The sequence below is a fragment of the Tamandua tetradactyla genome, chromosome 22 (genome assembly GCF_023851605.1).
Source record: "Tamandua tetradactyla isolate mTamTet1 chromosome 22, mTamTet1.pri, whole genome shotgun sequence".
Lineage (NCBI taxonomy): Eukaryota > Metazoa > Chordata > Mammalia > Pilosa > Myrmecophagidae > Tamandua > Tamandua tetradactyla.
This window is the reverse complement of record NC_135348.1, coordinates 15,114,551-15,140,757: the sequence shown is the minus strand read 5'-3', so window position 1 is coordinate 15,140,757 and position 26,207 is coordinate 15,114,551. Positions and strand designations below refer to the sequence as shown.

Below are 26,207 nucleotides of genomic sequence, written 5' to 3'. Positions count from 1 at the left end.
TGCTATAAATCATATCCCCCTACTTACTTTTTTCATCCTACTCTGGGTTTTTCAAGCTCTCTCCCTGCTTTTATATTTAAATCGAATGCTTCTCGCTCTCTGCCTGCACCACCGTTTCCTTGTCCGCTGTCCTCCATGTACCCCGTAGGTTGACTGTAGTTCCCCACTATGACGAAGGGTGCTGAAAGACCCACGCACAGCTATGTCCCCTCACAGATATGGGCAAGCCTGTCTCTGGGGGTCTACAGTGGAAGTGGGATGGTGGGAACATATGCTATAGGGGTACTTCATGTTAATGAATACTTGAAGATTTCTCTCCAAAATGCTTGTTCCAGTTTATACTGCCACCAGGAGCACTTGATATCAAGATTTCTAATTATTGATATTCTGATGATTTTAAAGTGGATTTCATTGTCATTTAAATTCGCATTGCTCCGATTACTGCGAAGCAATTTGGATTTCCCCTTCTATGAACTGCTGCCAGGCTTTGCCCATATTTTTTCTGTGTTTCCTATCTTTTTCTTGCTTATCTGCAGGAGTTCCTTGGAGCATGAATCCCTTATTGATTTTAGACGCTACAAAGCATCTTTTCCCAATACTATCTGTCAGGTAGGTTAACTGCTCTGAACTGAAATCTTTAACTTTGATGTAGTGATACCCATCAATTTTCCCTTTATGGTTTTTGTTGTTTTGGGTCTTGGTTAAGAAATTCACTCCAAACTCTAGGACCACAAAGATATTCTCCCACATATCTGCCGTGGTGTCTGTGTCTTTTCCTTTTATACTTAGGTCTTTCATCCATGTGAACTTATCTTGCAGTGAGGTAGGAATTCATTTTCATTTTTTCCACAGTGAGTCAGTTTGCCCAACATCAACCACAAAAGGATCTGGTCTCTACTCACTGATTCGGGAAGAAATTCTATTATATACTAGTTTTTCCATGGGCATGTGATTCCAGTGTCTGGGCTTTTCTGTTCCTATACCACTATTCCATAGTTTTATTAAGGTAATTTTAAAATATGTTTTAGCCAATACATTTTCTTAATGGGAGAGAAGGGATGAGGTTACAATTCTAGCCTAGGAATTGTGCATAACCCCACAGTCTCTTTTCTTCATGCTAGCCAATAATTCCTACATGGGATCACCCATGGGAAAGCACCCGACACATAAATGTCATCCTAATATTCCCACAAATTGGGGAAAAAAGGCAAAGATACCTAAGGGATCGTAAGTTTTCCCCACACAATTCCCTGGAATTAAAATTTCATGTCTTGCAAAAATAAAGAAGAGAGTCAAGGATTTTTGCTCATACTTGACAGTTAATACCTTAAGAACCTGTAAGATGAGACACGCAACTAGATGAACGAAGCTTCAGGACTAGATGTTGAATGAAATGTCAGAAACCAAAAGACAAATATTTTTTTTTATTATCATGCGTCCACTCATTTGAACTAACTATAATATAATAACTCAGTGAATTGAAGTTGAAGGCATGGATTATCAGGTTGGAGCCTACCATAAAGGGTCCTAGATTGTAAGCTCTTACAGCAATCACATATATTCAGGAGCTGTAACTGTTATTTCTAAATTCTGAGATACTGAGCTGTTTGTACTTACCCTGGCCATTCCCAGAAATTTCAGGTATTTATGTGGCAACAGAGACTCAGCATTAGAGCTCTGCAGCTATGAAAGTCAGCACTACCCCATACAGGAACTGTTTAAAAGGTTGAAACATAGATTGGAGTTTGACTAGAGATATGAATGAAGCTGATGTGCATAGGACCAAGGTAGATCAGATACAAGGTAAAGGATGATATCATCCATATTTTAAAACGTCAACTTCTGTGTGAGACCAAAGGGAGAGATGTTTATTTGGTGCAAAATTTATATTTTGGGTAGTGCATTATCTTATTTAATTTGTATGGTTAATTTAGTTGAACACCATAATTATATGGAATCTTGAATAGGGCATGAGATCTTATTGGTTTGTCCAAGTTAGTGTAATGCCCTGATAAATCCCAGAGTAATCTGGGCAGAGAATTAAAAAGTATTTGCAAAGTCCCCTTGGGGGAATGGGAGAAAGGAGGAAATACTCAATTTCCACATTTGGATAATTCCTAATATTCTCACAAGCAGTGGGGACAACCAATTCAATAGGCTGAGCCCTCAATCTTGTGGTTAACCCCTATGAAACTTATTCCTACAAAGGATAGGCTAAGCCTACTTATAATTATGCCTGAGAGTCACCCCCAGAGAGCCTCTTTTGTTGCTCAGACATGGCCTCTCTCTGTAAGCCATCTCGACGGATGAACTCACTACCCTCCCCACTATATGGGATATGATTCCCAGGGCTGTAAACCTCCCTGACAACATGGGACTTGACTCCGAGGATGAGCTGAGACCCACCATCATGGTAATGAGAAAGCCTTCTTGACCAAAAAGGGGAAGAAAAAAATGAGACAAAATAAAGTTTCAGGGCTGAGAGATTTCAAACAAAGTCAGAAGATTATCCTGGAGGTTATTCTTATGCATTATATAGATATCCCTTTTAAGTTTATGGCATATTGAAGCAACTGGAGGGAAGTACCTAAAACTGTTGAGCTGTTTTCCAGTAGCCTTGATTCTTGAAGACAATTGATTAATGGTATAGCTTTTGCAATGTGACTATGTGATTGTGAAAACCTTGTGTCTGATGCTCCTTTTATCCAGGGTATGGACAGATGAGTGAAAAGAAAATGGATAAAAAGTAAATAAATAATAGGGGGGGATAAGAGATAAAATAAATTGTGTAGATGGAAATATTAGTGGTCAATGAGAGGGTGGGGTAAAAGGTATGGGATGCATGAGTTTTTTCTTTTTTCTTTCTATTTCTTTTTCTGGAGGGATGCAAATGTTCTAAAAATGATCATGGTGATAAATACACAACTATGTGATGATATTGTGAGCCACTGAGTATACCATGTATGGACTGTATATGTATAAAGATTTGTCAATAAAAATATTTTTTAAAAAAGAAGACCCTATAAGACAATTTTTATGGAAATTAAAGAGCTTCAGGAATGATTTCATTACACCTCTTACAGATACTAAAATTATTACATATCTGCACATATAGGAAGAAATGAAGTGCAAAGTTGTTAGAATTTGGCTCTACCCCTTCCAAGAGCTCATCTGTAGTAGAAATAAAACTGGAACCCAGATCTCCTCAGACTTCTTGCCTTGCAAATAGGTAACAAATACTCTTCTGTGTTAATCATGGTTACATGGAGTAGAAAAATGAATTAAGAAACATGATTTGTGCCCACATATTACCCAAACAGTGACTTGCCTGGAATTTGGGGTTGTACCTATGCTCGTGGAAGAATAGACCTGTTACAAAGTTGGACAGTTATTTAGTTCGTCCTATTAGCCAGAGGTCAATTCAAATACATTTTACACAGACAAGCCGACAATCAGCTAGGAATTCTAAATAGATCCTGCCATGGTCGATGTACTGGCCAAATATAGACCTAGCCTAATAACTCAGATGAGACAAAATGGCATGCCAAAAATGTCCTCCCAGAACAAGAATTAGATTGAAGCTTCATTGAAGTTTCTGGATACTCAACAGTTGAAGAATTTCCAGCTGAGGGGAAGGGTAGAATATTCAAGCTCAGTTTAACAACAACAAAAAAAGATGCTCACTTGGGATTATCTAGAGGAAAAGGCACTATATGATAAGGTGAGACATCCAAAAAGGAATCTTCTCCTTTTATCCTCTCTAACTTCACCAAAATCCCATTTTGAGCCTGAATTACTTGTAAATAAATACCAGGACTTAAAAGCAAAGTAAGGTGTGGTTGACACACAGAAAGCATTCAATAATTATCTGCATTTTTTAAAGTAGACGCTTATCTATTGGAAATAATTAATATAATCAAGGAGTATATCAAGCTGGTATTTGCAAGCATGAAATGAAGTGAGCATTGTTCACATTGTTCTTTCGTGTGTTTTTTTTTCTTTCCCTAAAGTTTTATTTCTGAGGTAATTATCTCATTTAAAAATAATCCATATCAGGCGGTGCGATGGCGGCTCAGTGACAGAATTCTCGCCGGCCATGCTGGAGACCTGGTTCGATTCCCAGAGCCTGCCCATGCAAAAAAGAAAAAATAACAATCCATGTGTTCATCAAAGTGTTGGTTATCATAGCACACAGTACAGAAAAGTAAAAATGGACAAAAGAAAACAATCCTAATGCTTAGGTTAAGAAAATTTCAGGATATTAATATTTTGGAATTCTATGTAGTCTTCAGGATTGTTCAAAACCATGTTGCGGATTAATAGTATAATGGAAAGATATTCAGGGTTTACTAAACTTAAAAAGCAAGTTAGATAGCAGTATAATGTGTTAGTTAAGAGGTTAAAGCCCAGAACCAGACTGTTTGGGTTTAAATCTCACTTCTTAGATGTAATAGCTATAGGCTTTGGGCAACGTTTTTAGCCTCTTAGTGCTTCAGTTTGCCCATCTTCAAATGGTGATAGCACTTAAATCTACACCTTATAGGGTTTTTGCGAAGATCCAATTAATTAATACATGGAAAAACAATCTGAAGACTGCCTGTTACACAGAAAGAACTCAATAAATGTTAGTGTTATTAGCATTATTATTATAATAGTATCATCTCATATCTTTCTATCTATCTATATAAAAGAAATCAGTAAAGATAGGCCATAAAGAACGGACATTCGAGAATAAACTTGGAATATGTCATTGGTAACAGAGTCCAGCAGGAGTTAGAAACAGGGTAAGATAATGGGTAATTGGAGCTGAAGGGATACAGACTGTGCAACAGGACTAGATACAAAAACTCAAAAATGGACAGCACAATAATACCTAATTGTAAAGTAATCATGTTAAAACACTGAATGAAGCTGCATCTGAGCTATAGGTTTTTTGTTTGTTTGTTTGTTTTTTACTATTATTACTTTTATTTCTTTTCTCTGTATTAACATTCTATATCTTTTTCTGTTGTGTTGCTAGTTCTTCTAAACCGATGAAATGTACTAAGAAACGATGATCATGCATCTATGTGATGATGTTGAGAATTGCTGACTGCATGTGTAGAGTGGTATGATTTCTAAATGTTGGGTTAATTTCTTTTTTTCTGTTAATTAATAATAATAAAAAAAGATAGGCCATAAAATGTAATAGTGTTTATCTCTGGAAGGTGGGATTATAGATTTTCTTCTTCTGTTGGCTTATCTACATTTTTCTAATTTTTCCAACCATGAAACCATATTGATTTTCCAATAAGGAGTAACAAGTTATTTTTAATTTTTGAAAACAGATCCATAAGGTAGCTAGGGATGGGGGAAAATGGTACATCCATAGAATCAAGAGATCCCTGCAAGTCAACAGTCTAGCAAATCAACAAAGTCATGAGTTATAGCCCTAAAAAAACGGGGGGATGAAAGGGGTGCATTGTTGAGGGGTGTAAAGGAAAGCGGGGGAGATTAACATTCTCCCTCAAATTTTTCATTTTGTGCTCAAGGTTCAATGCAGCAGCAAAATGAACAAAGAAATGAAGTGCTGTGAGAGGTCACGGGACAAACATCGACTGGCTCTGATGTTTTGAAAGGCATTGGGTAATTTCATGACCATTAATAACATCTGCAGTCCTGCAGGGCAGGCTAATGGCAGGAGTAATTAGAGTCTGAGCTGCAAGACAGATGACTGCTTGTCAGAGCAGGCAGGAGAGCACCCACCCCAGGGGATGACTGCCCATGGGGAGCTGGAGCCAGGAGAAGGCAGAGTCTGGCCAGGAGAGACCCTACCTGAACTCAGGGAAGGGGTGATCTGCAGACAGCTCCTTAGCTCACAAAGGAAATGGTGGTATAGACGCAGCTCAGGGCTTGTCTCTGGATAGAAAACTGGTCCATGTTAATATTCTGCTGTGAAATTTTTCCACATTTCACATTTCCAGGATTTCAGATTACAAAGAGATATTAAGTTCAAAGATGTTGCACCAACCAATAAGTTGTACCATTGACTAGTATTACCTATAATAATTATCCACTGGTAGAGGGATTTTCCAGTCACTCAAATTAAGAAGTGGCCATTTCAAGGCATAGTCTTTCTTCATGGACAAGGAAACCCATGGACATGGGTTTATCATGAACATTTTAGTCTTTCCTTGTCTCTAAACCAGTTGAAGTTCTTCTGTTCTTCCATCAAGATGACTAGTGTACTCTTTCTAGAAGATTTTTTTTTGAGGAAATGCAAATATGTATTTTCAAAGTGAAGGTTTCCATCTAGATAAGTCTCAGAATGAACCCTTTTGAGCACAGCATGGTTTATTATAGGTGAAGGTAGGATATCAAAGGAGAACACTTACAAATGCCACTTAGGAATTTGTTCCAATTATTTCACCTAGGCAAAAACAATATCAAATGATTCTTTTGGTAGACTTCTGTATGAGTTTCTGTAGTAATTATGGACCGGTGTCAACCTGGCCAGATGATGATGCCCAGTTTTTCTGTTGCTGTGGACTTAAATCATCAGCACATGAAATGCATTTAAGGCTGATTACACTTGTGGTCACCTAAGGAGAGTGCCTTCCTCAATGAGTGATGTTTTAATTTGATCAGCTAGATGCTTAAATAGAGGGTCAGAAGAGAGCTCAGCAAGGCTCAGAAGCCCAGTACGAATCAACTCAAAGCTCAGAGCCAACACATAACTAGATGTTTGGAGATGCAAAAGAAAAATGCCCCAGGGAAAGCAGGAGAGAAGGCCAGCAGACATCGCCATGAGTCTTCCCATGTGACAAAGAAACACAGATGAAAGCTAGCTGCCTTTCCTCCAAGGGACTGTAAATTTGTACTAAATACATCCCCTTTATAAAAGCCAGTCCATTTCTGGTGTATTGCTGTCCAGCAGCTTTAGCAAATTAAAACAGTTTCCTTTCCTGGATATATTCCACTTCCTAATGCAAGTTAGAAAATTCTTAAAGAAAACCTGATTAACTTCTATTCAAACATTTCAAATTGAAGTAAAATATTTATCCCAAATTTCTCCCACCCCACTAAAATGACAGAAAGGGAATTGGAAATGTTTAGAATCACAAAAACATAAGAAAAGGAAAGGGGATGGCAGCAGACAAGTGATGTCAGTGAAACTTTACAAGAAGGAAAGCAAATAGATTGGGCTTCCTTTTACAGCATTATGACAGACTGGATTTTCTGAAAAATTCTATTGCCAAAGTATACTGAGATTCTAGTTAAATTACATGCAACAACATAGACAAGGAGATGGGAAATTTGAGGGAGAGGTTAAGAAACCTGGAATGCAAAGTGGGAAGGCATGATAGAGTCTTACGAAGAGAGATGAGAGAGAAGAGAGAATATGCAAATATTATAGAACTAATGAAAATTGTGACTCTCTTGATCCAGGAGACAGTCCACCCTAGAAGCTATTTGCTGGTATTAGTAATATCATATTTTTTTCAGTTGGGTGGTATATTCATGAATGTTCATTTTGTTATTATGCTTTTAACAAATACATCTTGGGTATATTCTTTTATATATATATATATATATATATATATATATATATATATATATATATATATATATATATATATGTATGTATGTATGCTCTATGCCCAGGGCCACATTTCATTCTTTTTCCATGTGAGTACCTGTTATTGCAGGACCATTTGTTGAATTTTTATTTGTTTATTCTTTCTTTCTTTGCTTGTTTGCGTTTGGGAAGTGCATGGGCCAGGAATCAAACCCAGGTCTCCTGTATGGCAAGAGAAAATTCTACCACTGAACTACCCTTGCACTCCTTCAATATATTTTAAAATTACATAATTTAATAAATTAAAATATCATGAACCAACTTAGGCTTCAGCTTCTGAACTTTGCCAATTTTCTATTAGAGAGTAGATAAGGGTTGACAAGCAAAAAAAAAAAACCAAGTCTATCAAAGGCAGGACCCTGGAAAGTCTTGTTCAGATCCATAACTCTCACTTCCAGAATTATTACCACTCTTACTTAACTCTCAGACAAGAGGTTAGAGAATGGGTTTCTGGAGAAACTGACTGATGCAAAAGGAAAACACAAATAGACCTTCATTTTGGGAATTCCACAGTGAAACCAACAGAACCTCATCTGCTCATCCCATTGTAAAGGAAGTCCACTTGTCCACCTCACCCAGAGCTTCCAATTACCTCATTTAGGTCTCAGCTTTATATGGAAGCAAATGACTATGTTGTCAAAATATATTTGAAAAAGTCCCCAATATAAAAAACAAACCCCCAAACAAGCAAACAGTTAAAAAAAAAAAAAAAAAAAGAAGTGGAGTAGAAGGAAATAGGAACAAAGGAGAAGCAGAGGGCAGAGGAAAACTATAAAAACAAACTACAATTAAAACTGAAAGACAAGAGATAATATTGCATTTAAGAACAGAATGTTACAAAAAAAGAACATCCAGGGAACAATAAATAGCACTTTAAAATAAAAAAATAATATAGTAGATGTTTAAAAATTCAATGGGAGGACTTCCAGGGAGATGGCCAAATAGAGTAGCTCAAGATAAGCCCTGCTCCATGGAAAAGTTAGAGAAGGGACAGGAGGGTGGTGATTCAGGAGTGCAACTGACCTGAGAGAGTCTTCTGCACCACATGGGGCAGTCCTGGTTGCAGAGGCCGAGGAACTGAGAAGCAGAAAGCTGGAGACTGCTGCAGAGGCATGGAGCCCCAGAGCCTGCAGGAGTACACGGACAGGAGCCCAGGACTAGGAAGTAAGCCAGGCCACATTCCTGGGTGTGCTACCCTCACCAGCACAGCCATGACCAGTGACTCATCCCACACCCCACACACCCAAACCCCATCACCCTCTCCCATTCCTTGTGCTCCAGGCATCCCCCACCCCACCAGCCTCCAGTGCACATAGCTCCCCCCACCCCACCCCAAGTGCAGCCCAACCCCCCTCTCCTGCACCCCTCCTGAGCACTACCTCCCCCTCCTTGTTCCCTCTAGGCTGTTGCCAGTGCATAAAGGCTGTGGGCACTAACCTCCATACCTACACTACCCTTGCTCCTTGCCCATAGTGTTGCACAGCCTCACTCTACCACCCCACCCCTAGCTCTACAGATCCAATTATGGCACTCCCAGGCCCATGCATGCACACATGCCCCCAATCACATCATTCAGTTCTGGGAACCGCACATTACAGCAATCTTAGAACCGTGCATGTGCACAGCCCTCAGCCTCACTTCCCAGCTCTGATAAAGTGCCAACCTGCACAGCCAGGTCACATCTGTCCCCAGTCCACAATGGCATAATGTCAACCTGCTGCCACAGCTCTATGCATGTGCACAAAGGGCCCCATGCCTTAGACCAGTGCACACCAGGGTTACGCCCCCCATCCCAGTGCACCCACACAGCTACATCCTCCCTGGCTGCTGGGTGCCCACATTCACAAGAATAAGCATAACATCCCCAACCTACACCTATACCTGTCATGAAACAAATCACCACACTGAGTGCCTCACCACATGCCCTATTCCCTGCTGTACAACCATCCCACAAACACAAGGCCTTAGACTACTGAAAGAAATCAACTACCAAAGTAAATCAATCAGGATATTTACATGCAATGAAGACAGCAGAAGATCACTAAACATATCACAATGCAGACAGATATAGCCCTGCCCAATGACAAATTAAAACACCAGAGGAGACACAGATGTTGGAAAACCTAATCAAAGATGTTCATACAACTCTACTTAATAAAATAAGTGGGATAGCAAATGACATAAAGGAGATAAAAAAAAACAGTAGAAGAGCATAAAGAGAAACTTGAAAGAATAAGCAGAAAAATAGCAGATATCACAGAGATTAAAGACTCTGTTGATCAAATAAAATACATACTAGAGGCACACAACACCAGATTTAAAGAGACTGAAGAAAGAATGAGTGATACAGAGGACAGGATAATTGACTTCAAAGTCTCAAAACAACAAATGGCAAAAAGATTAATTGGAACTCAGGGAAAAGATAGACAAAACAAAGCACACAAATATAAGAATAACTGGTGTCCCAGAGGAAGAGAGGAGTAAAGGGCTAGGAGTAAAGGACTAGTTGAGGATATAATCGGGGAAAACTTCCCAACCCTCATAAAGGACATAAATATACAAGTCAAGGAAGCCCAACAAACTCCAAACAGAGTAAATCCAAATAGGCCTTCCCCAAGGCACATACTAATCAGTGTGTCATATCTTGAAGAGAAGCAGAAAATCCTGAAAGTGACAAGAGAAAAAAAAAATCTTCTACATATAAGGGAAAACAGATAAGCCTGAGTTCAGACTATTCAACTAGCACCCTGGAGGCGAGAAGGCAGTGGTATGATATACTCAAGATCCTGAAAGAAAAAAGACTTCCAGCCAAGAATTCTGTACCAAGGCAAATTGTCCTTCAAAATTGAGGGAGAGATTAAAGTTTTCACAGACAAAGAAGTCCTGAAAGAATTTTCCAATAAGAGACTGGCCCTACAAGAAATACTAAAAGGAGTTCTGCTAGCTGAAAAACAAGACAGGAGAGGGAGGTCTGGAGGAGGGCACAAAATTGAAGAGTACCACTAAGGGTAATTTAAAGAATATGAGGAATAAGAAGGAAAAGAATATATAGATCTGACAAATAAAATAAGACAGATAAGATGGTGGATTTAAGAAACCCCTTTTCAGTAATAACTTTGAATGGTAACAGACTAAACTTACCAATCAAACATACAGATTGGCAGAATGGATTAAGAAACACAATCCAGCTAAATGCTGCTTACAAGAGACTCATCTTAGACATGAGGATACAAATTGATTGAAAATGAAAGGATGGAAAAAGATTTTCCACATAACTTGTAAACAAAAGAAAGGAGGAGTAGCTATACTAATATCAGACAAAATAGACTTCAAATGTAAAGACATCAGAAGAAACAAAGAAAGACACTATATACTAATTAAAGGGTCAATTCACCAAGAAGATATAACAATCATAAATGTTTATGCTCCCCATCAAGGAGCTTCAAAATACATGAAACAGATATTGGCAAAACTGAAGGGAATGACAACAATAACAGTAGGAGGCTTCAATACTCTCCTTATAGATATAACAACCAGACAGAAGATCAACAAAGAAATAGAGAAGTTAAACAACTTGATAAATGAATTAGACATAACAGACATATATAGGCCATTACACCTCAAAACACCAGGGTATACATTCTTCTCTAGTGTTCATGGAACCTTCTCCAGGATAGATCTTATGCTGGGGCACAAAATAATTTCAATGTTTTAAATTTAAAAACACTGAAATTATTTAAAGCACTTTCTCTGATCACAATGGAATGAAGCTGGATAGCAATAACCACCAAAGAATGAGAACATTCACAAATACATGAAGATTAAATAGTCCACTCTTGAAAAACCAATAAGCAAATTTATCTGGAAGGGCAGGGTGCCCCGAATTGCTAAAAACATCTTGAGGAAAAAAAACGAAGCTGGAGGTCTCGCGCTGCCTGACTTTAAGGCATATTATGAAGCCACAGTGGTCAAAACAGCATGGTATTGGCATAAAGATAGATATATCGACCAATGGAATCGAATAGAGTGCTCAGATATAGACCCTCTCATCTATGGACATTTGATCTTTGATAAGGCAGTCAAGCCAACTCACCTGGGACAGAGCAGTCTCTTCAATAAATGGTGCCTAGAGAACTGGATATCCATATGCAAAAGAATGAAAGAAGACCCATCTCTCACACCCTATACAAAAGTTAACTCAAAATGGATCAAAGATCTAAACATTAGGTCTAAGACCATAAAACAGTTAGAGGAAAATGTTGGGAGATATCTTATGGATCTTACAACTGGAGGCGGTTTTATGGACCTTAAACCTAAAGCAAGAGCACTGAAGAAGGAAATAAATAAATGGGAACTCCTCAAAATTAAACACTTTTGTGCATCAAAGAACTTCATCAAGAAAGTAGAAAGACAGCCTTCACAATGGGAGACAATATTTGGAAATGATATATCAGATAAAGGTCTAGTATCCAGAATTTATAAAGAGATTGTTCATCTCAACAACAAAAAGACAGCCAACCCAATTACAAAATGGGAAAAAGACTTGAACAGACACCTCTCAGAAGAGGAAATACGGATGGCCAAGAGGCACATGAAGAGATGCTCAATGTCCCTGGCCATTAGAGAAATGCAAATCAAAACCACAATGAGATATCATCTCACACCCACCAGAATGGCCATTATCAACAAAACAGAAAATGACAAGTGCTGGAGAGGATGCGGAGAAAGAGGCACACTTATCCACTGTTGGTGGGAATGTCAAAGGGTGCAACCACTGTGGAAGGCAGTTTGGCGGTTCCTCAAAAAGCTGAATATAGAACTGCCATACGACCCAGCAATACCATTGCTAGGTATCTACTCAAAGGACTTAAGGGCAAAGACACAAACGGACATTTGCACACCAATGTTTATAGCAGCATTATTTACAATTGCAAAGAGATGGAAACAGCCAAAATCTCCATCAACAGAAGAGTGGCTAAACAAACTGTGGTATATACATACGATGGAATATTATGCAGCTTTAAGACAAGATAAACTTATGAACCATGTAATAACATGGATGGACCTAGAGAATATTATGCTGAGTGAATCCAGCCAAAAACTAAAGGACAAATACTGTATGGTCCCACTGATGTGAACGGACATTCGAGAATAAACTTGAAATATGTCATTGGTAACAGAGTTCAGCAGGAGTTAGAAACAGGGTAAGACAATGGGTAATTGAAGCTGAAGGGATACAGACTGTGCAACAGGACTAGATACAAAAACTCAAAAATGGACAGCACAATAATACCTAATTGTAAAGTAATCATGTTAAAACACTGAATGAAGCTGCATCTGAGCTATAGGTTTTTGTTTTGTTTTGTGTTGTTTTGTTTTGATTTTACTATTATTACTTTTATTTTTTTCTCTATATTAACATTCTATATCTTTTTCGGTTATGTTGCTAGTTCTTCTAAACCAATGCAAATGTACTAAGAAATGATGATCATGCATCTATGTGATGATGTTAAGAATTAATGATTGCATGTGTAGAATGGTATGATCTCTAAATGTTGGGTTAATTTCTTTTTTTCCGTTAATTAAAAAAAAAAAAAAAAAGAGAAGGGATAATTGGAGATGAAGGGATACAGACTGTACAACGGGACTGGATGTAAAGTCTCGGAAATGGACAGCACAATACTACCCAATTGTAATGCAATTATGTTAAAACACTGAATGAAGCTGCATGTGAGGTATAGGTTTTTTGTTTTTGTTTTTTTTTCTTTCTATTATTGTTTTAATTCTTATTCTGTTGTCTTTTTATTTCTTTTTCTAAATCGATGCAAATGTACTAAGAAATGATGAATATGCAACTATGTGATGTTATTAAGAATTACTGATTGTACATGTAGATTGGAATGATTTCTAATTGTTTTGTTAATTCTTTTTTTAATTAATAAAAAAAAATTATTGATCATAAAAAAAAAAAAGTTGGTTCTTTGAGAAAATCAATAAAATTGATGGGCCACTAGCAAGACTGACAAAGAGGAAAAGAGAGAGAATACAAACAAACAAAATCAGAAATGAGAAGGGGTGCATTACCACAAACCCTGAAGAAATAAAAGAAATCATAAGAGGATACTATGAACAACTATATGCCAACAAACTAGACAACTTAGATGAAATGGATGAGTTTCTGGAGACACACAAACAAGCTACACTGACTCAGGAAGAAATATAAGATCTCAACAAACTGATCACAAGTAAAGAGATTTAATCAGTCATCCAAAATCTTCCTACAAAGAAAAGCCCAGGGCCAGACGGCTTCACAGGGGAATTTTATCAAACATTCCATAAAGAATTAACACCAAACCTGCTCAAACTTTTCTAAAAAAACTGAGGAAAAAGGAACTCTACCTAACTCATTTTATGAAGTTAATATCATGTTAATACCAAAACCGGGTAAAGATGCTATAAGAAAGGAAAACTACAGGTCAATCTCCCTAATGAACATAGATGCAAAAATTCTCAATAAAATATTAGCAAATCAAATCCAACAGCACACTACAAGAATTATACACCATGATGAAGCGGGGTATGTACCAGGAATGCAAGGACAGTTCAACACAAGAAAATCAATTAATGTGATACAACACATTTACAAATCAAAAGGGGAAAACCACATGGTCATCTTCAACTGATACTGAAAAGCATTTAACAAAATTCACCATCTTTTCCTGATAAAAACACTTCAAAAGATAGGAATCAAAGGTAACTACCTCAATATGATAAAGGGAATATATGAAAAAACGATAGCCAGCATTGTACTCAATGGACAGAGACCAAAAGCCTTCCTCTTTAGATCAGGTACAAGACAAGGATGCCCACTGTCATTCAACATTGTGCTAGAAGTTCTAGCTAGAGCAAACAGGCAGGACAAAGAAATAAAAGGAATCCAAATTGGAAAGGAAGAAGTAAAACTCGTTATTTGCAGATGATATGATACTATACTTGGAAGATCCTGAGAAATCTACAGCAAAGTTACTTGAGCTAATAAAGAAATTCAGCAAGGTGGTGGGATATAAAATTAATGTGCAAAGATCAGTAACATTTCTATACACAAGCAATGACATAGCTGAGAAGTCAGTTAAGGAAAAAATTCCATTCAAAATAGCAACTAAAAGAATCAAGCACTTAGGAATGAACTTAACTAGGGACATAAAGGACTTGTATATGGAAAACTACATAATATTGCTAAAAGAAATCAAAGTAGATCGAAATGGGTAGAAAGACATTCCCTGCTCATGGATAGGAAGGCTAAATATAGTTAAGATGTCAACTCTCCCCAAACTGATCTATAGATTCAACACAGTACCAATCAAAATTCCAACAACATACTTTGAAGATTTGGAAAACCTAATTGCCAAATGCATCTGGAAGGGAAACAGTCCCCAAACTGTTATCAGCATCCTAAAAAAGAAGAACCAAGTGGGAGGATTAACACTCCCTGACTTTAAAACTTATCATAAAGCCACAGTGGTCAAAACAGTATGGTATAGAACCATTGACCAATGGAATTGAATCAAGAGTGCAGAAATAGACCACCAAACCTATGGTCAACTGATTTTGGAAAAGGCCCCCAAATCCTCTGAACTGAGACAAAATAGTCTTTTCAGTAATTGGGCATAGAAGAACTGAATATGAATAGCCAAAAGAATGAAAGAGGACCCCTATCATACACCCTACACAAAAATTAACTCAAAGTGGATCAAACACCTAAATATAAAAACTAGCACCATAAAGTTTCTGGAAGAAAATGTAGGGAAATATCTTCAAGACCTAGTAATAGGAGTTAGTTTCCTAAACTTTACACCCCAAGCACAAGCAACAAAAGAAAAAATAGATAAATGGGAACTCCTCAAAATCAAATGCTTCTGCACCTCAAAATACTTTGTCAAAAAGGTGAAGAGGCAGCCAATTTAATGGGAGAAAATATTTGGAAATCACATATAGGAAAAAGGTTTGATTTCCTGTATATTCAAAGAATCATACAACTCAACAACAAAAGAACAAACAACCCAATTATAGAATGGGTTAAAGATATGAATAGGCATTTTTCTGAAGGACAAATACAGATGGCTCAAAAGCACATGAAGGGATGTTCATTTTCATTGGCTATGAGGGAAATGCAGATCAAGACTACAATGAGAGATACCACCTCACACCTATAAGAATGGCTGCTATTAAACAAACAGGAAACTGTAAATTTTGGAGAGGATATGTAGAAAGTGGGACAGTGATGCACTGCTGGTGAGAATGTATAATGGTGCAGCCACTATGGAAGACTGTCTGGCATTTCCTTAGGAAACTAAGTATCGAGTTGCCCTCTGACCCAGCAATAGCACTACTTGGTATATACCTAGAAAAGCTGAAAACAATGACACAAGCAGATATTTGCATACCCATGTTCATAGAAGCATTATCCACAATTGCCAAAAGATCGAAACAAACCAAATGCCCATAAACAGACGAGTGGCTCAACAAAATGTGGTGCATACATACGCTGGAATATTATGCAGCAGTAAGACAAAATGATGTCCTGAAGCACATGACAAGATGGATAAGCCTTGAGGACATAATGCTGTGTGAAGTTAGCCAGACATGAAAGGATAGATATTGTATGATTCCACTTTTATGACCAGCATAAAGGTATAATCAGAAGTTTATAATACAGAATATAAGGGACTTAGAGATACATAGAACCTAGAGATGGGTGAACTGTTAGCTAATGAGGTTCAACTCCAATATAAGGGAATAGATAAGAGTGAAGGTGATTCTCTAGTGGGTCTATAGGTAATATTACCATACTGAAGATGAACAAGATTGAAAGGGGTTGTGTAGACCTATGTGTCCCATTGATTAACACTAGAAATATAAATTAGTTCCTGTAAGAATTACTTCAAAAATACGGTTCTTCTATAAAGAGTGTTTAAGTTCAGGGTATGGGGGGAAAACTGCTATTGCATCCTATGAGCTATGTTCAAAAGGAAACCATCAGCACTACCACAGCAACAGCAGAGGTAAATAATGGGGGGAGGAACAAGAGTTAAGAGAAGGTTTAGATTTCCTATTTGGCGAGAGTGCGTTTATTGTTTTCTTCCTCTTGGGAATAATGAAATTATCTAAAATTGAGAACGTTGATGGACTGTGGACTTTGGGCCCTCTGCATGATGCCCAAAGAATGCAGGTGGCTGAAGGATGTACTGACAGATAAGTAGATTGGCGAATAACAGTGTATACTTATGAACGAAGGTTGTGCTGCTACAAAAAGGAACAATGTTGTGAGGCATGGAAAGATGTTAATGAACATGTGGGACATTTGGTGAGACAAAACAAGCCAGAAACAAAAAAAACAGCAATGGTATGGTCACCTTTAGAAAATGCTTATAAGAAAACAGAGGCTTAAATTGTAAGCTTTTAGAGCAGACACATTAAGTCTGGAGTGGTGATTATTATTTCTGGATTTTGAGAGGTTGTTTTATATATATAACCAGATATTTGGAGATAAGAATGAAACCAAACAGATTAGAGTTACAGTAATTCAGAACATGGGGGTAAGGAAGACAGTGTCTATATTTCAGAACCACACATACTCTTTGAGACCAATGGAAGAAAGTTTTATTTGGTATGGACTGAAATTTTCTATAGCACATAATCTAACTCAACCTATCTGTATAGCTCATTTGAACAACTGAAACTCAGGGAGCATAGAATAAGAAAGAGGTCCTTAATCCTTATAGATTATTGTAATGCCTGGTACATCCTAGAGTATATTAAGCAGATAATCAAAAAATATGGGCAAAGTACCTTGAGAGATGGGAGAAAGAATATGGAACTATTAAACCTTATCATCAGGGAATCCCTGATACTGTGTCAAACTTTAGGGACACACAAATTAATAGGCCATGCCCTTGATTATGAGGCTTACTCTTGTGAAGCTTATGTAGGTAACAGGGAAGTTTAGACTACCTATATGCAAGCTTAAGAATTACTTGTAGAAGACCTCTTTTGTTGCTCAGATGTGGCCTCAGTTTCTCTAAACCCAACTCTGCAAATGAAATCAATGCCCTCTCCCCTACAAGGGACATGACATCCAGGGGTGAAAATATCCCTGGCGACATGGGAGATGACTCCCAGGGGTGAATCCAGACCTGGTACTGTGGGATCAACAATTCCTTCCTGACCAAAAGGGGGAAAAGAAGTGTAATTAATAAAATACCAGTGGCAGAGAGAGTTCAAATAGCTACTCTGGAGGCTGCTCTTACACAAACTTCAGTTATACCTTACTACCTATCATAACCTGCCAACCCCCAACCAGGACCATTCCAGCCAATCCTAAAAAAGACACCTAGGGCAATATATAAGATTCCACAAGGCTTCCATGCACTACAGAAACTTTCCAGAAACCTACAACCTCCAGATGGGTCCTTGGTCCAGATAAGTCCTGAAACCTAACCCAGCCTCTCTGGAACTCAGATACTTCCATCTCCCTACCCCATATTAGTGATAGACCCTTCCAATATGAATAATTTAGAATCACCATAGCCCTAACACCCCTAAAGAGAGGCATGGAAAGATCAAAGGTGATGGTGGAGTTATACAGAGAAGATAGGACTTAAATGAATATGAATGCTAAATCATTAAATTGATATCTCTTTTAGTCTTCAGTATTTTAGAACAGCTAAAAGTGAAAACCTAAAACTGTGAAACTGTAACAATGTCGAACTCTGAAATGTGTTCTATAACTAATTGTGGTGCTGTGCGCTGAAATTTACAGCTTTTTTGTACATATGTTATTTTTTACAAAGAAAGAAGGGAAAAAAGTCGATTGTGATGATAAAAAAATATTTAAGCTCTCTAACCTCCTATATTCTGGAGCAGTTAGAAGGAAAAATCTAAGAGGATTGTATGGTAGCCCATGACAGACTCTGAGATCTGTCCTGTAACCACTTGTTGAAGAGTGCTTTGAAAACTATTGCTTTTTTATTTCTTTGCTTTGTGTATATGTTATACTATACAATAAAAAAAGTTTAAAAAATTCAATGGGAGGGATTGGATGATAAAGTGAGTATCCACTTTATCATTCCAAAGTAGAGTAATAAAGATGGAAAATTGCAGAGAAAGATATAAAAAAGGTGAACACTGCTCAGGAGGTCTAATATACAAATAATAGCTCTAAAAGGCAAGGGGAAAAAAACATGGAGGGAGGCAGTTACTAGAGAAATAACACAAAATTTTCCCAAAATTGAAGCACATAAGTTTCCATCTTGAAAGAGCTAATTGTAAACCTGGCGAAATGAACAATGAAGGAGTCCACAACAAGTCACATTTAGTAAACTTGAACATAACAGGGTTAAAGAGAAAATCCAAAAACCTTTGGTTCAGGGAGTCCTGGTAAGAAGTCACATATAAATAAGGAATTAGAACATTATCAAACTTTTCAACAGCCACAATGAAATCTGGTAAACAGTGGAGCAATGCTTTAAAAAACTGAAGAAAAATTACTTTTATCTAGAGTTTTATACACAGTCAAGTTATCAGTCATCTGTGGGCACAGAACAGAGGCTTACCCAGACATGCAAATTTATTTTGTATGCACTTCATCTCAGAAGCTATAGGAGGTTGTGCTCCAGTAAAACAAGAACGTAAACAAATAAAGTAAACCAATCTGGAAGCTAAGAAAGGTGGAATCTAACATGAAAAGAAAGCAAAGGAAATTCCCAGAATGCCGGAAAAATCAAGCAACATAAATTTGTGGAGCATGTTATTTAGAAGTTTGGAGATGAATACCAAACAAACAGCCTACAGACTTGAAATGGAACCTGGAGTGGGGTAGGGGTACGGGTAGCTCTTTTTCAACATGTCGTAGTATTCTTTGATTTTTTTTAAATCTATAAGCATATATTACTTCAAAAGTTAAACATTTTTAAGTTAAAAAAATGTATCTGTTAAAAGACCCATCTGAAAACCTTGGAGCTTAGTTCTTTTTATCTTTTAAAGAATCAGCCATAGTTTATTTTTATACACTCAGTTTCTTAATTAAAGCAATGAAGCACATTAGACAAAGATTGAAAAGAAGAAGAGGAAGCCATAGTATCCATAATCCTACAACTCTATACAACCCTTCTAATAATTTCCCTTCAAGTTTTTCATATGTAAATTTTATAGTTGTAGTCATGGCTTCCAGGCAACTATGTCCTGCTTTTTCCCCACCAAGACATTGCACCATGATCAATTTTCAACTTGCTAAACGGCATTTTTTTTTGAATGCCTTGACAAGACTTTTTGATCTGACTGTCACACTCCAATAAATAAACAGCTCAACCCCTTCTCACTCCGTTCCTCACACTGCTTTTTTTTTTTTTATTGTCTCCAGACACACCCAGATCTTTTTCCTCTAAGAGATGCCTTTAGTCCCTGGAATGCTCTTTCTCAAGGTGGCTGCCTCCCCGGTGCCATGTAAGAATCAGCTTAAAGGCCATCTCATCTCAACAAGACCTTCCTTGACCCTCAAGCTAAAGTAAGTCCCTATCTTCACATAGCAAGCACCCATTTTCATCATGGTAGTTTTTACTCCCCAAGACCTTCTTTTATATGTCTTAGTTCATTTCTTTATCTGTGACTTGTCTCCCTCACTAGATTGCAAGCTCCATGAAAGCAAGGCTCATATCTGTCATGTTTCCCACTCTACCTCCAACACCAATAACAGAGCATGGCACAGAGAGGGCATTCAGTAAATATTCTGGAAGGGACAGAATGAATTCATAAAAGAATGAATGATAAATGCATGAAATGTTAACTGCTTCAGGTCGCAAACAGAAGCCTGGTGCTAAACAGAAATAATAGAGGATTTATTAAACAGCAGGTCAGGTATACTGCTATACCTGGCTCTGCCACTACCCAGGTGTGTGACTTGGCATAAGACACAATTAACCTCTCAGTACCTAGTTTTCTCACCTGTGAAATGGAAAGGTTGGAGTACGTGGCCTATATCATCTGTTTCAGCAGAAGTACTGAGGCCTGCAGCTTTGCAAATTCTCATGCTGCAAAGGATTTCTGTTGTGAATTTTGGATGATAGCTTTTTGGTTCAGCTTTTAGGACAATAGATAAGAGGAAGTTTCAGTCAAAAAATTCTTTTTTTTTTTTCCTGCACAACAACAAGAGATAAGTTTTCATATTTTTTTGTCTCTGTCTTGCCTCTTGTGAGAGAGGGGTCCAGTAAACTGATCAATGATCAGGTCAATGAAGAGATCTAAAATTGGAGCATGCCTTGATGTACAGATGGGCAAAGATCCTTTAGGGAAATAATATTGAATGGTGATTGCGAGCACACAGCCTCATTTCAGACAGATCTGGTTCCAAGAACTATGCATGCACAGAAGAGTGGCCTGGTGGTGCTAAATGCTTGAACTAGGGGTTTGAGTCCCAGCTCATCACTTACTAGCTATGAAACTTCTCATATCTTCATTTCCCATAATAAACTCGCTACTTTATTGGGTTGTTGGGAGAATCAAACAAGTCCAAATACGTAAAGCACTTTGGACAGTGTCATGGTCAGGTTCATGTGTCAACTTGGCCAAGTGGTGGTTGGGCAGGTGCTGGCTTGTCTGTGGCAATGAGGATATTTCATAGAATTAAATCATGATCATGTCAGCTGCATCCACAGCTGATTCCATTTGTAATCAGCCAAAGGGGCGTGTCTTCTGCAATGAGTGATGCTTAATCTAATCACTGAAAGCCTTATAAGGAGGATTCAGAAGAGACAGGCTCTTCTTGTTTCAGCTGGTGAGCCTCTCCTGTGGAGTTCATCCAGACCCTCCATCAGAATCGTTGGCTTCACAGCCTACTCTGTGGATTTTGGACTCTGCATTCCCACAGTCGTGTGAGACACTTTTATAAATTTTATATTTGTGAGTGTTCCCTGTTGATTCTATTTCTCTGGAGAACCCTACCTAATACAGACAGAAAGCACTTGGAACTCACATCATCACCACTATTTGAGTTTGCTGTTGTTGTTGTGTTGCTTAATTTCTCCACGTCTGTTTCTTCATTCATTCGTTCAATGAATATTTACCAAGTGCCTTTGAAGAATCAGCATATCGCTTCATTAAGTTGAGATTTCTGAGACTCCGTTATAATGCTTTGGCCTATGAAACTGGAATTTCACTAGGTGTACTAATCTCTCTTGCAGTAGCTGTCAAACATACCCCTCTGGCAATAAATTTGGGAGAGAATTGCCTCTTGAATGTGCCAGCCATCAATGGGCACTTAGCCCCCCACCGGTATGCAGTGTTCCTCTCTCCACCACAGCCCTATCAGAGGTTGGAGCACACTGTACTCAGTCAACTCTCCTAGCAACTCCTCTGGGCCACAACAAGTAGAGCAGGTAAATGATAGAGAGAAGGGGATGAGCAACTCGAAGATGGGAAATGCAGACATTCAGAGAACGAAAAAGATGGGTTAGAAAGGACTGGAAGTTGTCTCATCCTTATATAAAAGGAAATAGGCAGTGGGTGCAAGGGTGACCTTGTGATAGAATTCTCACCTGCCATGCGGGAGACCTACGCCTAAAACAAACAAGAAGAACAAACAAACAAAAATTCAACAAACCGTGCTTCGATAACAGAATGCTCACATGGAAAAAGAATGAAATATGACTCCGCCACATGACATACAAAAAAAAAAAAAGAGAGAAATAGGCAAAGAGGAAATTTGGATCCAGTCTTCGTTTCCATCCTCAATTTCTCTGACATTTTCTTCATTCTCATTTTTAGTCATGTAGGACTACTTTTGGTTAGAAATTTAGATCAGCGATAATGTAAGAAATAAAAATATTTAGAAGTACATTTTGGCAACTTTAAGAAATGTACTATAAAAATTGCTAGGAATATATTTATATACTTGCACACAGAAGAATTAAAATTTTAAGTTCATAAGAAATGAAAGTAGATCTTGAGGTTATAGGTATTGAATAATCCTTGGAGTATTTATATTTCTCCTATTCCATATTCAGAATTCACCTCAATCAATGATCATGTTCTGTCCAACTGCCTTAATAGGATTTCAAACTTCAAGCAGAACTCACAACACTTCCTGCAAGGCTGATCTCCTTCTTTGTTTTCTACTTCCATCTATATATGCCACAAAATCTAGGAATTAATCTACTCCTACTATTTCATCATCCATATCCAAAACATAACAAATCTGATCTATCTTAGCACATAAATATCTCTCAAATCAGTCCATTTCTCTTTGCCTTGGCCATTCTAGTTTAGGATGTTCAAAGACATAAAAATAAGATCTATAAAAATGAATATGAAATTTGTAAACAAAAGGCAGACAACACTGTAACAAGAATAGGTGAATCTGAAAATGAGCCAATTAGAAACACTGGAAATTAAAAAATGGTCATTACAATATTAAAAACCAATAGATGCAATAAACTTTAGATTGGATGACATCACAAAGATAAATAGTAAATTGAAAGACAATACTAAAGATGTTACCCAGAAAACACAGAGAGACAAATACTCCATATGAGAGAGGAGTTAAGAGATGTGGTGTCTGAAGATGGTCACATCAGTTCCTTCCCTCCTTGTACCCAGATGCCAGCCCTCTACAAAGAGATGGTGTCCATCCCCCTGCCCTTGAATTTGGGCTGACCTTAGTAATTTGTTTGACCAATAGAATGTTGCAAGAGTATATCTGGACTTGCCTAGCTAGGTTCTAAAAATGCCTTAAAAACAAACAAAGAAGCAGTGACTACTCCTTCTCACAAGCAGTCACCATATTATCAGAAGGCCAAACAGCATGCTGAGTGACAGGTAGGGGTGCCAACTGACAGTCTCTGCTGAGCCCCCAGCCAACGGTCAGCACTAACCCTCAGACACATGAATGAGTCCTCTTGGATATCCAGCCCCACCATGTCTTCAGATGGCGGCAGCCCCAGCTGGCACCTGACTTCACCTGCATGAGAGATGCCACAGAGGCATAGCCCAGCTGAATCCAATCAATGCACAGAACCATGAAAGAGAATAATACATTATTGTTTTAAATCACTACATTTTGGTGTGGCTTGTAATACAGCACAGATAATCAGAACCAAGAAGTTCTGATTTACCTCTAATCGCTATCCCACCTCTCTCACAAATTTACCTAGAACTGGAAGAGAGATTCAAAGGTATATAAATATGTCTGGTGAACTGAAGCTCCCAAATGATGTCCAATGGCATAGGGGAAATTTACTTATGGAAGGAAAATGTCTATACCAGTGACCCATGCTTACAAGTGGAAGTGTTGTGCTGGCTCAAGGCAGGAAAGCGCACATGCAGGGTAAGCTGGTGGCAGGAAAAGCACGGGGCGAAGAGGATGTGGGTGTGGATATAGCTGTGAATCTGGGCCCACCAGGATTCTTTTGCAGAGCATTTGGAGCCCAGAGCTGGCCGCCTGGAAGGCCAGGGTGAGGGCCAGCAGAGTGGACTCCAGCTTCCAGAGACCCATACCAGTTCTGTCTCTTGGTGGGCAGGCAAGGAGGGACCGATCAACAATTAAGTCTGATTCATCCTGGTGAGTGTCAGAATACTTGGGGAGGAAAACCCAAGAAAGCCCTGAAGTTCCTGCTGATTTGGCAGATGGAACCTGGGCCTTCATGATTTGGGTATTTGGGAGGAATCAGGGTCTTGTTATAAAGATATAAATTGATGAAGGTGGGGCATTTGGGTTACTGACTTTATCTCCATCATCGATCATCCATGCACTTAAGAAAGGGATGAAAAAAGTAGAAGCATTTCAAAACAGTAGCTGATCCCTAAGCTGTAGGATGGTCAGTAAGACCATCCTGACCCCACCAGAGGAATTTAATAAGATACCCCTCCAGTTCTCTGGATCCCCCCCTCCTTGCTTTTTTTTTTCCTTAATGGAAATATCACTCTATTGCTTTTTATTACCTCATATTTTTTGTTTCTCCCACTAGCAGGTAAACTTCATGAAGTTCAGAGCTTTGCATCTGCTTGTTTTTAATCTTCTGAGCAGTGCCTGACATGTAACAGGAACTCAATAAACATTTGATGGCTGTATAGTCAGGCATATCACACGTGCCCCAGATATATACTCTTCCTCCCTGTGGCTCAGGCTCTTGGAAAAGAGGAACATCTGATCAGAGACCACAGAAATTTGCTGACCCTGCCCTAAGGGTCAGAAATGAGTCAGAGCTGAAGTGATCATGAGTAGATCTCTTCTGTGGGAACCCTGGGATTACACTGATTCCAGGAGCCCCCAGTGACACCAAATGGACCCGGAAGAGAAGTGACCAGAAAGGGACAACACCCAACTTTCCACTCCAGCTCTGATGCCTCTGCGAGAGTGATCTTACCTCCTGCCCAAACCCCAAGCTTCCAGAAGCTTCTCCAGCTCCATTCACTAGGCCACGGGGAGAAAAAGGAGTTGGTGTGGAAGGGATTTCCTGGAGGATGCAAGGAAAGGGAAAGGTCAGGGGCAGGAAGGGCCAGGCTGAGCCAGTGAGCACCTTGCTTGGACAGCCCTGGAGTGGTGCGGGGAGGGGGACTGGTGCTGGAGGACAGAGTGCTGGTGGAGGTGGGCCCTTAGCTAGAGTTTTGTTGCAAGGGAGAGAAAGCAAAGTCCCTTTTCTGGGATGGGGACTGGGAAGGAGAGATTGACAAAACAACGCACATTGTGGAATTCCAGCAGCCCAGCGAAGGTTCCAGCTTCTGAAAGGGTTTTGAGTTCTAAGGGCAGCAACAGCTTGGCCAGCTTTGGCAGTGTTCCACTGGCCGCCTTATGTGATTGATTGACCTTCAGGATGCCAGACAGGGTGAGTTGTTCACCTTATCTTGCCCTGCTTTACAGGACAAGTTATCAGGAGGAGGATCTGCAGGGCAGTTTTTCCCCCCTCCCTTTTGGTATTTCCTACAGTACATGCTGCCAGAGGCAATTACAATGGTGCAAAACAAATAAACTGTATGTATGAGCTTTTCTTTCTGGTACAACAAATATAGGATATGAGTTTTGCTCCCTATTTTAATCCTTGCTTAAAGTCTGTTCTCTCTCCCTCGCCTATGGAATTCAGCACTTGCCTCACTAAACGCCTTCTGCCTTTTGTTCATGCTTAAGGCACGAACCTCAAACACAGCGCTCCTTATTTAGAGCATTCTCTCTCCTTCTCCTTCTGTTTCTTTTTCATTTGCCTCTCCCTCCCCTTCCCTTCTCTCCACCTTGCCCCCCTTCAAAACCCATTTTGTTTGTTCGAAATTACCAATACAATATCTCCCGCACTTGCAGCAGCAACCTGAGTTATAGATTCCAAGTTTCCAGTCCACTGCCCAAATGACTCACATTATTTATTTTATGTACCTCTTCCAGACAGGACAGGTAGTAAGAGAGCCTAAGAAAAATGTAAGTTTATAATTCTAGTTACTTCTGAATAGACTAGCTGGACATATATAATTAAGGGTTTGTAGTTATTCCTTAATTGGGCTGTTGGCCTTTGGTTTGGGGTGGGGTGGGGACCAGGCTGGCAGGCAGTACAGA

General features: G+C 38.7%; 1 long non-coding RNA gene across 1 annotated transcript in view; it reads right to left on the bottom strand.

Moving 5' to 3' along the window:
• Positions 1–24,716, bottom strand: part of LOC143666051 (uncharacterized) — a 34,667-nt gene extending 9,951 nt beyond the window's left edge. The window contains exon 1 of the long non-coding RNA XR_013167333.1: positions 24,608–24,716. This is a non-coding gene — a long non-coding RNA (uncharacterized LOC143666051). The remainder of the gene's footprint in view (positions 1–24,607) is intronic.
• Between the last annotated feature and the right edge of the window lie 1,491 nt (positions 24,717–26,207).